This window comes from Malus sylvestris, chromosome 16 (genome assembly GCF_916048215.2).
Source record: "Malus sylvestris chromosome 16, drMalSylv7.2, whole genome shotgun sequence".
Taxonomy (NCBI): domain Eukaryota; kingdom Viridiplantae; phylum Streptophyta; class Magnoliopsida; order Rosales; family Rosaceae; genus Malus; species Malus sylvestris.
The window spans coordinates 9327090-9342199 of NC_062275.1; the positions used below are offsets into that span (position 1 = coordinate 9327090).

Below are 15110 nucleotides of genomic sequence, written 5' to 3' on the forward strand. Positions count from 1 at the left end.
TTCCGATTTAAGTGAATTAGTAAACAACTTATATTCAAACAAGATCATTTATACTCCGATTCCAGAAAACTGTAGTAAACAGGTTTAATGGAAATCTGGATTTCAATTCTCCTCAATTCGATTCCTCCTTAATCCAATTCCATCTATTTTGATTACAGATTAGTAAACGGCCCCTTACCCAAACTCTCGTGTACTGTTCACAGATAGTGGAGTGGCGAAAATGCCCTCCGTTCGGTTTTTCCACAAGCATTTTTACTCTTAGCTACACAATTAAATGACAGATTTGCCGTCCTAGGCCACACGTCTATCGTTGCCGAGTCTCCTGCTTCGATTTCGTTGGTTCTTCCGCTTATACACGTGTTGCTCATCGTGGTGAAAGGGAAGAAAGATAGAAAAGCAGGGCTCTTCCATTTGCTTCCACAAATTTCTCGAGCTTTCTCTCAAGCTTCGAACCACTGGCACCGGCAAAAAGGTTCGTCTCTCTCTCTCTCACTTTTTTTTCAATTCGTGATCGAATTTTCTTTGCATGAATGTTCGATCTGTAGCGTTTGGCATGTTTGCTGCGATTAAATTTTTGGGAAAATCCAAGCTAAATTCTGTTCTGATTCGAAGAACTTTTATGCCAGTGAACCTTTGCAATCAGTCTCTATTTTAGTTTCCAACGTTGAAATTGGAAACGGTCTCGAAGAGTTTTGTGCATCTATCTTTTTCAAGGTTACGGTCTTCACCAATCTAATGTTTTAGTTAGTTTATGATTTTTTTTTTCTTTTGGATTTGTTATCATCCTTTTGTACATGACAATATGTGATCCGATATTTTAAATTAGATGTTTTTGTGATTTTGGGTTTGTGGTTTTTTTTGGTGCCTGAAAAAATGTCATCCGATGGTTTCAATGAGTGAAATAACTAAGAGATAAAAGAAATAATTAAAACACAAGAGATGCAGCAATTAGAAAAAAAATTATAGAAAAAAAAATTAATTAACTAACTATAATAAAACACAAGAGATGCAAAACATAGCTGCAAGTGTCTTTCCTTTTAATTACTATATTACTTTTGTACTGTATGCATGCATAACAGAAATCCAAATCATAATACAAGATTTTAGAACTGTGCAAAATCGTGTACCAAAATACTCGAAAATAAGAATTGTGAAACCAAGTCATTGTCACTTAAAAAGTGTACATAACTTTAATGTTATATAGATGCAAGTTATTTTTCACTTATTCTGTAAACCTTTTACTTCCCTTCTAAACTTGAAAGCAGGAAGCTAAGTCTCCAGACTACTCCAAGGACTAGGAGGTCATCCATGAGCAACCTGGCATGAGGATTTTACTCACATGGTTGGGCTTCTGAACCTCATTATATTTAGTATATTCTTCTTATATACAATGCGTCTATTTGCGGATTTAAACATGTCATTTTTGAATTTTAAGGGCATGAAAATTGAAGCTCGGGTGCTACCCCCATTTCAAGGCAACTAAGACCGCTTGACACTGGTAACCCAATTGCTTTCTTTATTGTTTTCCTTAATGGATTATCGATTTCTCACTTTTTTCTGAGTTTTTTACTATAGGTATTTTGCATTTTTGGCCTTCGAGGCATAATTGCCCAGTGCATATATTTGTTTTCATAAAGTGCAATGGATAATATGTTTACCTGATTATTTGTGTGCATAAAGTAATTTTTTTTAGAAATATGGTTATTACTTTTCTGTTTTACAAAAGGGGTTTACAATGCAAAGTCAAAAAGATTTTTTGAGTATTTAATTTACTGCCAACATAAAGGAAGTTGGTGTTATTTTTCTATCGGTTTTATAGTTATTACATCTTATTAGGTATGTTGCTTCTTAGAAGCGATTTGATCACAGTATGACTATGTCAGAATTGCAATTGATCTTGATTGGGAACATTTTGACATCGGTTGAGAGATGTAGCATTTGTAAATTATGTAACACATGATACTTAAATCGGTTCTTTTCATCTTCTCTCTTTGTTGTCTTCTTCCTTTACAGAGGGGAAGGAGAGGGTACATTTGTGTGTATTATATTTTTCCTTTAATAGAATGTTAAATTACAACAAGGTTTATAACACAAAAGTCTTTTGGGGACAAATAGTATATTGACTGAAAACATCATTAAGAAGATGAAAAAGTACTTGATTTAAAATTTATAGCTATATGTGTGACAGTTGAAGTTTTTGGTATGAATTTCTTTAATTTTCTAAATTTGGTGTTGTTTAATAAGTAAAGATTCATGCCTACTTGGTTGAAGATAATTTGTTACAATCCATTGTTCTGTTACTAAATCTTTATCCTTTATCTGTAAATAATATTGCGCATATAGTTTTTGTAATGGTGTTGAGGATTTTAAATATGTTATTTTTGTGTCTAAACAGTAAACAATGCGATCTACGCAGAAACAAAACAATATATGAGAAGAAGAGGTTAACTTAATTGTGATTAATTTTTTTCGTTTAGTTTTATTCAAATTGGTCAGATTCAATCTAATTCAATCATTTTTTTTTGCAGTATGGATAACATAAATCTGACATTTCTTTCTTCTCTTTTTCTTAGTTGAGCTACCCGTGCTGCTGTTGATGCAGGATACGTTCCTAAGGAGCTGCATGTAACATTAATGATGGTTTTTTTTTATTTTTTATTTTTATCATTCTTGAAGAATATATTCATTTCTATATTATTTTGTAATGACAGCATATGATGAATCACATCCTTGAACCTTTTATAATTAGTCTTACATTTAGATTTTCTTTTATTTATTCTCCTGCGATTGAAATATGATTTGCTTTTCTGGTTTATAAAGGGATTTATGATGCAATGTCAAAAAAAATTCTTGAGTATTTAGTTTATTGGCAACGTAATGGAATGTGGGTTTATATTTCTATGAGTTTGATAGTTATTACATCTTATTAGGTATGTTTCTTCTTAGAAGCGCTGCAATATTTGTAAAAGAAAAGCAGAAGAATTAGGGGCATATTATGTGGAGGGTGAATTGCTTGCCTGAGGTAATTATTTTTTATGTGTGAATGTGACTTTTGTGAATATTAACTGAAATGTCAAATGTGTATGTGTATATGAAGGTGAACTAATTTAATATATGTGAACTGAAATTGAGATTGGCAAATTGTGTAGTGAACTGAAATGTACATAGATGATGTGAATTTAAACTGAAATATTTATATGTGAACTGAAACGCACAACAAAAATTATGCTTAGCATGCTCTTGCAATTGATAAATAGATCTTTGTACAAAATTCTCTCATATTGATGGTTCATTGATCTCTATGTAATTACCATATATTAACTATGTATTGTGGAGAACTAAACATTGAATCATACATAGTCAATATATAAGTATTACGTAATCAATAAACAATCAATATATACGAGGACACTATCTTATTATGCTTCTTGAAGAATTTAGTGTCTAATTTGAAAAACTGAGGAAGAATTTTTATTCTTTTGAACAAACCTCATATACTAAAATGTTAGATTTCTTCAATTGACTGAAGGAAACATATGGTAAATACGTTAAACTTTTGGGCAAATACATTTTTGAATCATTTTGCTTTTCAGGGGTGCAATGAAAGATGATGTGAGGACTTGCAATGATGGAGTTGTATAACTATTGTGCTGCATGTATAGGGATGAGCAACCAAGGATATGAGATCACATACTTTCGATCAATTTTTGAAAAGTTGATTGGTTAACCAATCTATTGTATTTTGGATAATAAGCAGCTCATAATGTAGATAGAAAAATATGGAAGATATTTGTACCTAGCTACTTTACATTATTTTGGTTGTAGCATACCAAGAGCCCTGACCCTTTTGTTCAAATGGTATGTGTGTCTAAATGCATTTAAGATTTTATACATTTATTCAAGACATTTATTTTTCGTGATCTCCGAATACATTTTGGATCATTTTTAGATTCTAATATAAATGTAAATAGATTTTAATATATTTCACATGTTTAACGGAGTTTTACATCGCACGGGTTTAAATACTAGTTATAGCTAAACATACTCTCAAAATCTCAAGGAATCTCATTATAATTTATGTGGTGTATAAATATCGACATTGGAAATCGAAGGAAGTGGCAAAACCCCATCCTTGTTTGTATCACATGACTATCATCCAAAACCTATATATCTGGAGAAAGCACGAATGACCCATGCCGGATGTCGTTTCGTTTTCTGAGCATGGCAGAATGACATGACCTTATCCGAAACAGAACGAGAGCAACCAGGAAAGTCCCAATCCCAGTTCTATTTGCATGTCAAATTATAAAGCGGGGCTAACAAAAAGGACGCACAACCTGCTGGGGGTTTGAGCCAAAAGAGACAGCTACAGAAGCTGGTCATCCTTCTCTCTCTCAATATCTCCAATCCAACATGCATGCATGACCCCCAGTACAGCATACGTGTGGCCTGTCGGATCTTTCTTTCTGTATTTTCTTGATACACAGCTGAGAGAGTGAGAGCTACCTCTCTCTCTTTCATTACTATTTGTCAAATGCCAACCACAATTCACAAATGTCCGTGTGTGTGTATATGTGGGGATGCTCAGCAAGCAGTGACATCCATCTTATTTTTGTTTGTCGTCCCTTTAAAGTGTACAATATTGAGAGTGAAAGACGTTAATTTCTACAAATTTATATTTAACACGGTATTAGAGCAGGTGTACATAGATCATAAATGAGTTAGATTAGTATCCCTTGTTCTACGTGAAATGGGAGGGTTGAGACTGAGAGTTACTTAAGTCCTAATACTGAGGACGAGTGTTACTTGTTAGCATAGTTCATCTTCTCAATACCTTCATAATATGTATGATATGCATGTCTATTTATCATGAATGAGTACGTAAAGTATATTAAAGATCATTTTGATTTCTAACGTATCATGCGCTTACTAACACATAAGAGAATAAAAAAGTATGTCACACATTATAAAATATAACTTATTTTGATATGAGAAACTATATATTATATCGCTCAACAAAAATACGTTTATTTAATACCTGAACAACTATGTGCGATTACTTCTCTGATTTAAAGATTTAAAGTAATAGTACTGACATTGTTGATGCACAAAATCAGCGAAGACTTTGGTACAACAGAAAGTGTCAGGTTTTGTGACCTTCGCTTGGTTGCTTCGGTCACTAGTGAGGATAAGTACGTAAATGAATAGAGACAGAGAAGCAAACACAGGATGTACGTGGTTCACCCAGATTGGCTACGTCCACGGAGTAGAGGAGTTCTTATTAGTAGTGAAGGGCTTACACAAGTACAAAGGATCAAGCTCTCAATTTAGTGAGTTCTTGTGAATGATTTAACACAAATGGCATTAGGCAATATTGTGGGGGAATGACCCCTATTTATAGAAAAACTTGTAGCTTTGTCACATTGACATGTGTCATGTTATGATTGGTTCTTGATGTCGACACGTGCTGCGCTCTGATTGGCTTCTAATCTTGACACGTGTCGAGTAGTGATTAGCCTCCTGGTCGGAGGGGAACTCTTCTGGGTCCTTGACAGTATAGCGTTGGCCGGTGCTCGGTAGTTTCGGGATTGGTCAAGTATGGTACAAACAGTGCTCCCCTAAGTTCCCGAGTGAGGGAAACTCCTCGGTTGGGGACTTGCAAGATCCAATCCCTTGAGTAATCACGAAACTTCTAAGTACCGAAGTGTGGTCTGATCTTCATCTGCCCTTCTCTGGAAGTACCTTTCCTCCATCCGGGAATGGTGTACTTAGCTGATGTTGACGCACAAGGTAATGTATCAATTTCACTTGAAGCTTAGTTGTAGTTTCGGGCTTAGTCAAGTGTGATACAAACCCTATAGTAGGAGTCCCCCAAGTCGCCGAGCTAGGAGATCTGCCGAAAGAGGTGACAGACAAGGTAAGCAGTCAAACTTCCAAGTAAGCAACCCAGGATCAGAGGTTTGACTTCGGCTTCCGGTTGATTGTTCTCATTCTCCTTGTCTCTCATTCAACTGCCAGGATAAGGAGAAGCAAATGGATAAGAGATGATATGAGATACTTTTGCTTTTGAAGAAGTAACTTTCCACAGGCTTATTCTTGAACTGTGTTGGAGGGTTTTCTGGTGCCCTTCAGAGTATAAGGCCGACTCAAAAATTTGAGGGTCAAAACAAGTCCATCAAATCTAGAGTACGTTCGACCTTGATGATATGGGATACTTTTGCTGTTGACGGAATAATGAATGTGGTATGGAAAGGTGTCGTGCTGTAGTGATCTGTTTCAGCTCACCGTTGAACCTTCTGCCTCAATCTTTTGCATGACAGAAGTGGTGTGCAACCTTTGCATTTAAATGGTCCTTCAGAACATTCCTTCATAGTGACTCATCCACGCTTGGCAGCTTCAGTGTAAAGAGCCAATATCTGATCAACTGTCATGAGGTATTTGCCGGTGGAATTCGTGACCTTGACAGCAGTTGAGGATGAGTACTCGAGAGCAATGCTAAGTAAGCAACCAGGCAAAGGCTCCAGGCAGTCAGTTCCAAATTGGAGGTTTGATTTCAGGTTCCGACTGACTGCTCTCTTTCTCCTTGTCCTGCAGGTGTGGACAAGGACAAAGACAAAGACAGGGAGAAAGCATGATATGGGATACTCTTGCTTTCGACCCTGATGATATGAGATACTCTTGTTCTTGGTGTGGCTTATTTGCTGAGGTATTATCGGGGGGAAATAAAGCTGAGTATTTCGAGAGGTTATGTTGAGGGTGCCTTTTCGAATGCGAGAAAGGGTTGAGCATTTTTGCAGGTTTGCCTGTCCGTTGAGGAGGGAGGTCAATGTATATAGGGATTTCCCAATAACAAGTAGTAATGCTATTCCTTTACCCTTCTTGGTCACAGCAATGCAGTGGGAGCTGCCAGCTTCACGTGTTTTAATTTTGTCAGAGCACTTTGAAAAAGTGGTATGTGGTATCTGGAAAGCTGATATTACGTGTGAAGATTACAGACAAGCTTTATCTAAGGAAATCTGGCTCTCGAAGTTCTGAGAGTTGTGCCTCTTCGGTTTTCGAACAAGCAATCCCGTCGAGGATCTGACTCTCGAGATTCGGAAAGCGGTGCTACTCCGGTTTTTGAGAAAGTAATTATGTTGGGAGTCTTTTCTCGAATGTGAGTAAAGGTTGGACGTTCTTGCCAACCTGTCTTGCCGCAAAACACGGAGGTCGACACACATAGGGACTTTCCAGTTGTCAAGCAGTGGTGCTGTTCCTTTACCCTTATGGGTAATAGTAGGGTAGCTGGAACTTCGAAATTCTCGTGCCTAAACTTTGTCAGAGATCTTTGACAAAGTTATATGTGGTACCCGAGGAGTTGATGGTGCATATGGAGAGCGGTGATTGAACAGTAAGATTCACGTGCTTTCTACTTCACCAGAAATCTTCGACAGAGTGCCCGTAATTTCCGCAAAGCTGATTGTTCATGTGACAGGTGCTGACGAGGCTGAAAAAGCAGGTGCTTCTTCGATTTCTGAGATCGGCCCTCGTGGTCTCTGAGCAGCCCAGCTTTTGAGAAAGCAAACGCCTCTTCGATTTCTGAGATCGGCCCTCGTGGTCTTTGAGCAGCCCAGCTTTTGAGAAAGCAAACGCCTCTTCGATTTCTGAAGCTCCGTCGAGTGCAGATTTTTATAGAGGCTGGCATTAAGTTCCACAGCACACTTGAATCTCTACCAGTAGAAGCTCATTTCTTGCACTTCTAAGATCTTGATTTGTCTGACCTCTTCCTTCTTCAACACATTTGAAAATGTCTGGACCCTCCGACCGTCGTTTTGACTTGAACCTTGGAGAAGAGACAGCCACGCCTTCTCCAGACAACATATGGCGCCCATCCTTCATATCCCCTACTGGTCCTCTTACCGTTGGGGATTCTGTGATGAAGAATGATATGACCGCTGCAGTGGTGGCCAGGAACCTTCTCACTCCCAAAGATAATAGACTACTTTCCAAACGGTCTGATGAGTTGGATGTTAAGGACTCTCTGGCTCTTAGTGTTCAGTGTGCAGGTTCTGTGTCTAATATGGCCCAACGCCTATTTGCTAGAACCCGCCAAGTTGAATCATTGGCTGCTGAAGTGATGAGTCTCAAACAGGAGATTAGAGGGCTCAAGCATGAGAATAAGCAGTTGCACCGGCTCGCCCATGACTATGCTACAAACATGAAGAGGAAGCTTGACCAGATGAAGGAATCTGATGGTAAGGTTTTACTTGATCATCAGCGGTTTGTGGGTTTGTTCCAAAGGCATTTATTGCCTTCGTCCTCTAGGGTTGTACCTGGTAATGAAGCTTCAAATGATGAACCTCCAATGCCTCCTCCTTCTGGGGTTTTGTCAAGTACTGAGGCTCCGGATAACCACCCTCCGGTGCTTTCTCTTTCTGGGGCTCTACCGACTGCTGAGACTTCCCCTAAGCAACCTTTGTGAAGGCTCCCTTTTGTTTGTTTATTTTGACTCATGTATATGTACATATTTGTGGCTTATCGAAAATATTAATAAATAAGCTTTGCTTCATTTCAACATATTGTGTTAAATACACCAGAGCCTTCTTCATAAAGTTCTTTGAATTTTTGCTTTTGTTGAAACCTGTATTGTTGAAGCTTTGTGAGTGAAGCATGTAGTTTGAGGTAGTGTTCCCTTAATTTCCCGAGTGAGGAAAACTTCTCGGTTGGAGACTTGAAAAATCCAAGTCACTGAGTGGTTGTGAGACTGCCGAGTATCAAGGTGCAGTAGCATATGGTGGGAGTCCCCCAAGTCTTCAGGCGAAGAGAGTTGCCGAATGAGGTGTCTCGCGTGTTACTAATTTGTCAAAGTAACGAATCCTTGTTTCGATGTCACACATTCGTATATGCTTTATCTAAAAATATTTCCAACTTTTGTGTGTTTGATGCTGCATGCTATTGACTAGACAAGATCAAGTGCAATTAGTAGCTTTTCTCTCTTTTTCATCTTTTCTTTGGTGGAATTGCTTTTCGTTTCCACTAATCAGCCTGAGTGGATGCAAGATAACACTATTCTATATAGCTCAGATTGCAAAGTCGTCTTCATGAAAGTTTTTCCTTATCTTGTGAACTACAACATATCCAAATTTGAGATCCATCGGAGTAGTACAACTTCAGAAATTCAAGTATGATGAGTAACTGTTCATCAATGTTCTGTTAATCCGTCAGACTTGTTGTGAGCTTCGAAACTCCATTTTCTCTTGTTCAGATCAACATACTTTCTTCATCGAAGTTGTTCCTTAACTTGTGAACTACAACATATCCAAATTTGAGGTCCCTCGGAGCAGTATAACTCCAGAAATCCAGGTATGATGAGTGACTGTTTATCATTTGTCTGTCAACCCGTCAGATTTGTTGTGAGCTTTGAAACTCTATTTACTCTTGCTCAGATCAGCATGCTTTCTTCATTGAAGTTGTTCCTCAGCTTGTGAACTACAACATATCCAAATTTGAGATCCCTCGGATCAGTATAACTCCAGAAATCCAGGTATGATGAATGACTGGTTATTATTTTTCTGTCAACCCGTCAGATTTGTTGGGAGCTTCGAAACTCCATTTTCTCTTGTTCAGATCGGTATGCTTTCTTCATTGAAGTTGTTCCTCAGCTCGTGAACTACAACATATCCAAATTTGAGATCCCTCGGAGCAGTATAACTCCAGAAATCCAGGTATGATGAATGACTGGTTATTATTTTTCTGTCAACCCGTCAGATTTGTTGTGAGCTTCGAAACTCCATTTTCTATTGTTCAGATCGGCATGCTTTCTTCATTGAAGTTGTTCCTCATCGACTCTTTCATAACATATCAAAAATTCAGGATGAACTAACGGTTAAATATTTCCAGATCTTCGAAACATCACAACAGCTTCGAAATCTGCAAGAAGCCGACTATCATGTTTGGAGCTTCAACACTTTAATTTCCGTCGCTCAAACAGAAACGATTCCTTCTTGAAAGTTGTGCATATGCTCAAAAACTATAGGGTGTCCAAAATTCAGCTCCATTGGAGAAGAGCAGAGGTTGCAGAAATTTGATAGATGAAAGGAGGCGGAAGAGGGAGAGAAAGAAAAAGTCTCTTGGGTTGGATTTCTATTTTGGGGCAGATTCCAATTTTTGTAGCACCTTCATTATTGATGAATTGCTTGTACTTTTGTCCATTATGAAACTTGGGACGTTGGCTTGTTGTTGGATCTATTATAATATGTTTGGGAACATATATAAGTGAATAAATAAGAAGGAAAATGTTGGGCCCTTGTGGGTGTAAAACAAAAAATGTTTATGTTTACCCAAGTGTTTTTGTACAAGTTCAAGGGCATCTTGGGTTTTGTGAACAAAATTTGTTTATTTGGAGCAAGGTTTTGTGTTGAAGCTTTGTAGGTGAAGCTTTGGTGTTGAAGCTTTGTAGATGAAGCTTTCGAGGTGAAGCTTTGATGGTGAAGCTTTGTAGATGAAGCTTTCTGGGTGAAGCTTTGATGGTGAAGCTTTGTAGATGAAGCTTTGTAGATGAAGCTTTCTAGGTGAAGCTTTGATGGTGAAGCTTTGTAGATGAAGCTTTGTAGATGAAGCTTTCGAGGTGAAGCTTTGATGGTGAAGCTTTGTAGATGAAAGTATGTAGAGGGAGCTTTCTAGGTGAAGATTTTTTAGGTGAAGCTTTGTAGGTGAAGCTTTTTTAAGTGAAGCTTTTCGGGTGAAGTTTTTTTTTTGGGTGAAGCTTTGTGGGTGAAGCTTTTTAGGTGAAGCTTTGTGGGTGAAGCTTTGTGGGTGAAGCTTTGGAGGTGAAGCTTTTCGGGTGAAGCTTTTTGGATGAAGCTGTTTTTTTTTTTTTTTTTTTTTTTTTTGGCGCTTGACACGGTCTTCATTTGCTTGTTTTGTAGTGACTGTGGAAGACGGATTGCTTTCTGATTGAGAAGGGTTCCGGCATCGCTTGCTATGAATGTAAAAGAGTGAGGGCTGAGTTGGCTAAATTACCTCTTTATTGAATTCATTGCCAAATGGCCTTCATTACATAGGATGTCGAACGGCTATAGCTCAACACTTGTACATCGTGAGTCTATTTGTAGTAGTACTTCAAGTGATCAGCGTTCCATGGATGGCCAAGGGTCTTGCCATCGGAGCTTCTAAGTGTGTAAGAGCCAGGGCGACTGATGCCAATGACTTCATACGGTCCATCCCAGTTTGGACTAAGTGTGCCTTCACTCGGGACTCTGTCGCAGAGTAATCTTTTCTTTAAGACCCAGTTTCCTATTTTGAAAGAACGAGGCTTGACCCTAGAGTCATAATAGTTGGAGATGCGCTGCTTGTAGGCGACATTCCTCAAGTGAGCTTGGTTTCTGTGTTCCTCGACTAAATCCAAGTTGAGGGTGAGTTGTTTGTCATTTTCACTTTGAATGTAGTTCTGGACTCGGAATGTTGCTTGCTCGAGCTCAACAGGGACAACCGCCTCTGTGCCAAAGGCAAGTGAGAATGGAGTTTCTCCTGTTGAAGTCTGATATGAAGTGCGATATGACCAAAGAACTTGGGGTACAAATTCTGGCCAACAGCCTTTAGCTTTGTCCAAGCTGGTTTTCAAAGTGCGCTTGATTATTTTGTTGATGGCCTCAACTTGTCCATTAGACTGGGGATGAGCTGGAGAGGCAAAGCATAAGTTGATGTTGAACTTAGAGCAGAACAACCTGAACTTCTTGTTGTCAAACTGTCGCCCATTGTCAGTGACTATCGCATTGGGAATGCCGAATCTACAAAGGATGTTCTTCCACACGAAGTCTTCTATCTTTGCCTCAGTAATGGTTGCCAAGGGTTCTACTTCGGCCCACTTTGTGAAGTAGTCCACTGCAACGACTGCGTAACAGACTTTGCCCTTCCCTGCCGGCATTGGGCCGATCAAATCAAGTCCCCACTGGGCGAAGGGCCAAGGGCTGATCATAGGAGTAAGAGGCTCTGGAGGGGAATGAGGAATAGTTGCATATCGTTGACATTTGTCACATGAGCGGGATACTTTGATGGCATCCTGGTGGAGTGTTGGCCAGTAATATCCTTGGCGAAAAGTCTTGTGTGCTAGGGACCGAGATCCAGCATGATCTCCACAGACTCCCTCATGTATTTCCCGAAGGACGATTTCCGCCTCGGCAGGCGTAAGACACCTTAAGTATGGCAGGCTAAAACCTCGCTTATAGAGTTGAGCATTGATGATCAGGTAGCGGGTAGACTTGTATCGAATTTGCTTAGCCTGGACTTTATCATTTGGGAGGGTGCCATGAGCAAGGAAATTATAGATCGGGGTGATCCAACTATCCCCCTGTTGTAAGTTGCATACTTCTGCGGCCATGGTGCTTGGTGTTGCCAACAGTTCGACATGAATTTTTCTTCCAATCTTGTCTTCCACAGCCGAGGCGAGGCGAGCCAGGGCGTCTGCATGACTGTTTGCCGCTCGAGGAACTTGGGTGATCTGGTAGTGGAAGTGCTTGAGCAAAAGTTGTGTTTGCGCAAGATATGCTGCCATGGAGCAGTCCTTAGCATCAAAGTTGTTGGTAACCTGGTTGACCACCAATTGGGAGTCACTGAAAATATCAATTTGTTTAACCCCGAGGTGTTTGGCCAAACGTAATCCTGCTAGAAGGGCTTCATACTCGGCCTCATTATTTGATGCCTTGAATTTGAAACGAAGAGCATACTCCATTGCTACTTTGTCGGGTTTAGTCAAGACTAGTCCCGCTCCACAGCCATGTTGGTTGGATGAGCCATCAACATACAGACTCCATGCTGGGGTTGTTGGTTCTATCTTCTGAGCTTCCGGGGGTAATGAAGCCACTGCTTCAGGTGTAGAAGCAATGTCAACCGGATATGTGAAGTCGGCAATGAAGTCTGCCACTGCTTGGCCCTTCTCAGCTGGCTTTGGTTGGTAGGAGATGTCAAACTCACCCAACGCTATTGCCCATTTGATCATTCGCCCTGAAGTGTCAGGACTTTGGAGTATCTGTCGAAGAGGATAATTGGTAAGCACGATGATGGAGTGCGCTTGGAAGTAAGGGCGGAGTTTTCGAGCAGACATGACCAATGCCAGAGCCAATTTCTCAATGTTAGAGTACCGTGTCTCCGCATCTTGTAAGGCTTTGCTAGCGTAGTAGACAGGTCGCTCAATATTCCCATCCTTTCGAATGAGAACGGAACTTACGGCTGAAGCTGATACCGATAGGTAGATAATGAGAATGTCTCCTACCTCGGGCTTGGAGAGTAGAGGGGCTTTACTCATGTACTCCTTGAGGTTTTTGAATGCCTCGGCACATTCATCAGTCCATGTAATGTACTTCCTACTTCCCTTAAGTGCTTTAAAAAAAGGAGCACATTTGTCTGTGGCCTTAGAAATGAACCTGGTTAAGGCTGCCACCTTGCCAGTAAGGCTCTGGATGTCCTTTGAAGTTACCGGTTCCTTCATGTCGAGGATTGCTTTGATCTTCTCGGGATTAGCTTCAATGCCTCGTTGGCTAATCATGAAACCTAAGAATTTGCCAGAGCCTACGCCGAAGGCACATTTGTTGGGGTTTAACCTCATTCGATACCTCTTCAAAATAGTGAAAGTTTCAGATAGGTTGGTGATGTGTTGGTCAGCATGTTTGCTCTTGACTAACATATCATCAACGTAAACTTCCATGCTCTTCCCAATCTGCTCGGCGAACATTGAGTTGACTAGTCTCTGATAAGTCGCTCCTGCATTCTTTAGGCCGAAAGGCATGACTTTATAGCAGTATAGTCCTCTGTCGGTAGTGAAGGCTGTGTGTTCTTGATCCGAAGGGTTCATGAGGATTTGGTTGTATCCTGAGTAAGCATCCATGAAGCTCAGGAGTTCACACCCGGCCGTAGAGTCTATAAGTCTGTCAATAAGAGGAAGAGGGAAGCTATCTTTCGGACACCCTTTGTTTAGGTCGGTGTAGTCAACACACATTCTCCACAAGACCTTTTGAAGCAAAAGACTTTCTTTGGTCGGATTTTTCTTAACAAGGACCACATTTGCTACCCATGTCGGGTAATTGACTTCGCGGACAAAGCCTATGCCTTTGAGTTTTTCAACTTCTGCTTTCATTGCCTCGTATCGTTCAGCGTCATAAGATCTTCGCTTCTGTCTCACTGGCTTGATCTTGGGGTCAATACTCAAACGATGACAGATGACATCGGGAGAGATGCTTGGCATGTCCTCGTATGACCAGGCGAAAACTTCAGTGTTCTCTTTCAAAAAAGATATCAATGCTAACCGAAGGGGTGGTGACAATGTGGTGCCAATCTTCACCATGCGATCTGGATAATCTCTTGAGATAGGCACCTTCTCCAACTCTTCAGCAGGTTGGGCTTGCTGGGTGAAAGAGTCATCTCGAGGATCATCGGGTTGATTGTTGCTATCAGGAAGATCCAAGTTCGCTTCATCTAGGCTGGTCTTTGTGACTTGGTCATGTACAGACAGGGTTTCCTTGGGTCCGGGCAAGTGTTGTTGCTTAACTGAAGTGTTGTAACATGATCGTGCACTAAGCTGATCTCCTCTGATGTAGCCGTTGCCATGGGGGGTTGGAAATTTCATCAACAGCATATGCGTGGATACCATAGCCTTGAGATCATTGATGCCTGTGCGCCCAAAGATGACATTGTATGCCGTTGGGCAGTCAACCACTAGGAAGTTAGTGGTAATGGTAGCCGTGTAAGGGCCTGTACCAATAGTAAAGGGTAAATGTATGCTCCCTAAGGGTTGCACGATATCACCGGAGAAGCTTATCAGAGGAGAAATCGAGCGATCGAGCAAGTGTTCAGCTACACTGAGTGCCCTGAAAGCTTCGGCAAACATGATATTGACCGAAGCCCCTGTGTCTATGAGGATTCGTCGAACATCAAAGTTGGCTATGTGAGCCTCCACGATCAATGGGTCGTTATGAGGGTAGATGATGCCTCTTTCTTCCTCAGGGTAGAAACATATCGGATCCCAGTTAGGCTTTTGATACTTCCCTCCCCTGATGTCTTCCACGTGAAACACTTGGTGACCAGGCCTCAGACTTCGTTCACTGTTTTTCATGGCCCTATTGGAAGATTCAGATATG

The 15110-nt window shown here is 40.4% G+C and overlaps 2 long non-coding RNA genes across 3 annotated transcripts; both read left to right on the forward strand.

Moving 5' to 3' along the window:
- The first annotated feature begins 1262 nt into the window (after positions 1–1262).
- LOC126608914 (uncharacterized) lies at positions 1263–3866 on the forward strand. The gene is made up of 4 exons (XR_007618026.1): positions 1263–1342; positions 1436–1498; positions 2574–3022; positions 3594–3866. It is a non-coding gene; the product is annotated as an uncharacterized LOC126608914 (long non-coding RNA).
- A 5173-nt stretch (positions 3867–9039) lies between these two features.
- On the forward strand, positions 9040–10198 carry LOC126608911 (uncharacterized). 2 transcript variants are annotated; one of them, XR_007618023.1, is made up of 4 exons: positions 9040–9342; positions 9426–9523; positions 9607–9704; positions 9788–9818. It is a non-coding gene; the product is annotated as an uncharacterized LOC126608911 (long non-coding RNA). The 2 variants fall into 2 exon arrangements; XR_007618022.1 differs by lacking the exon at positions 9788–9818 and adding an exon at positions 9880–10198 and having other exon boundaries at positions 9041–9342.
- Positions 10199–15110: the final 4912 nt, after the last annotated feature.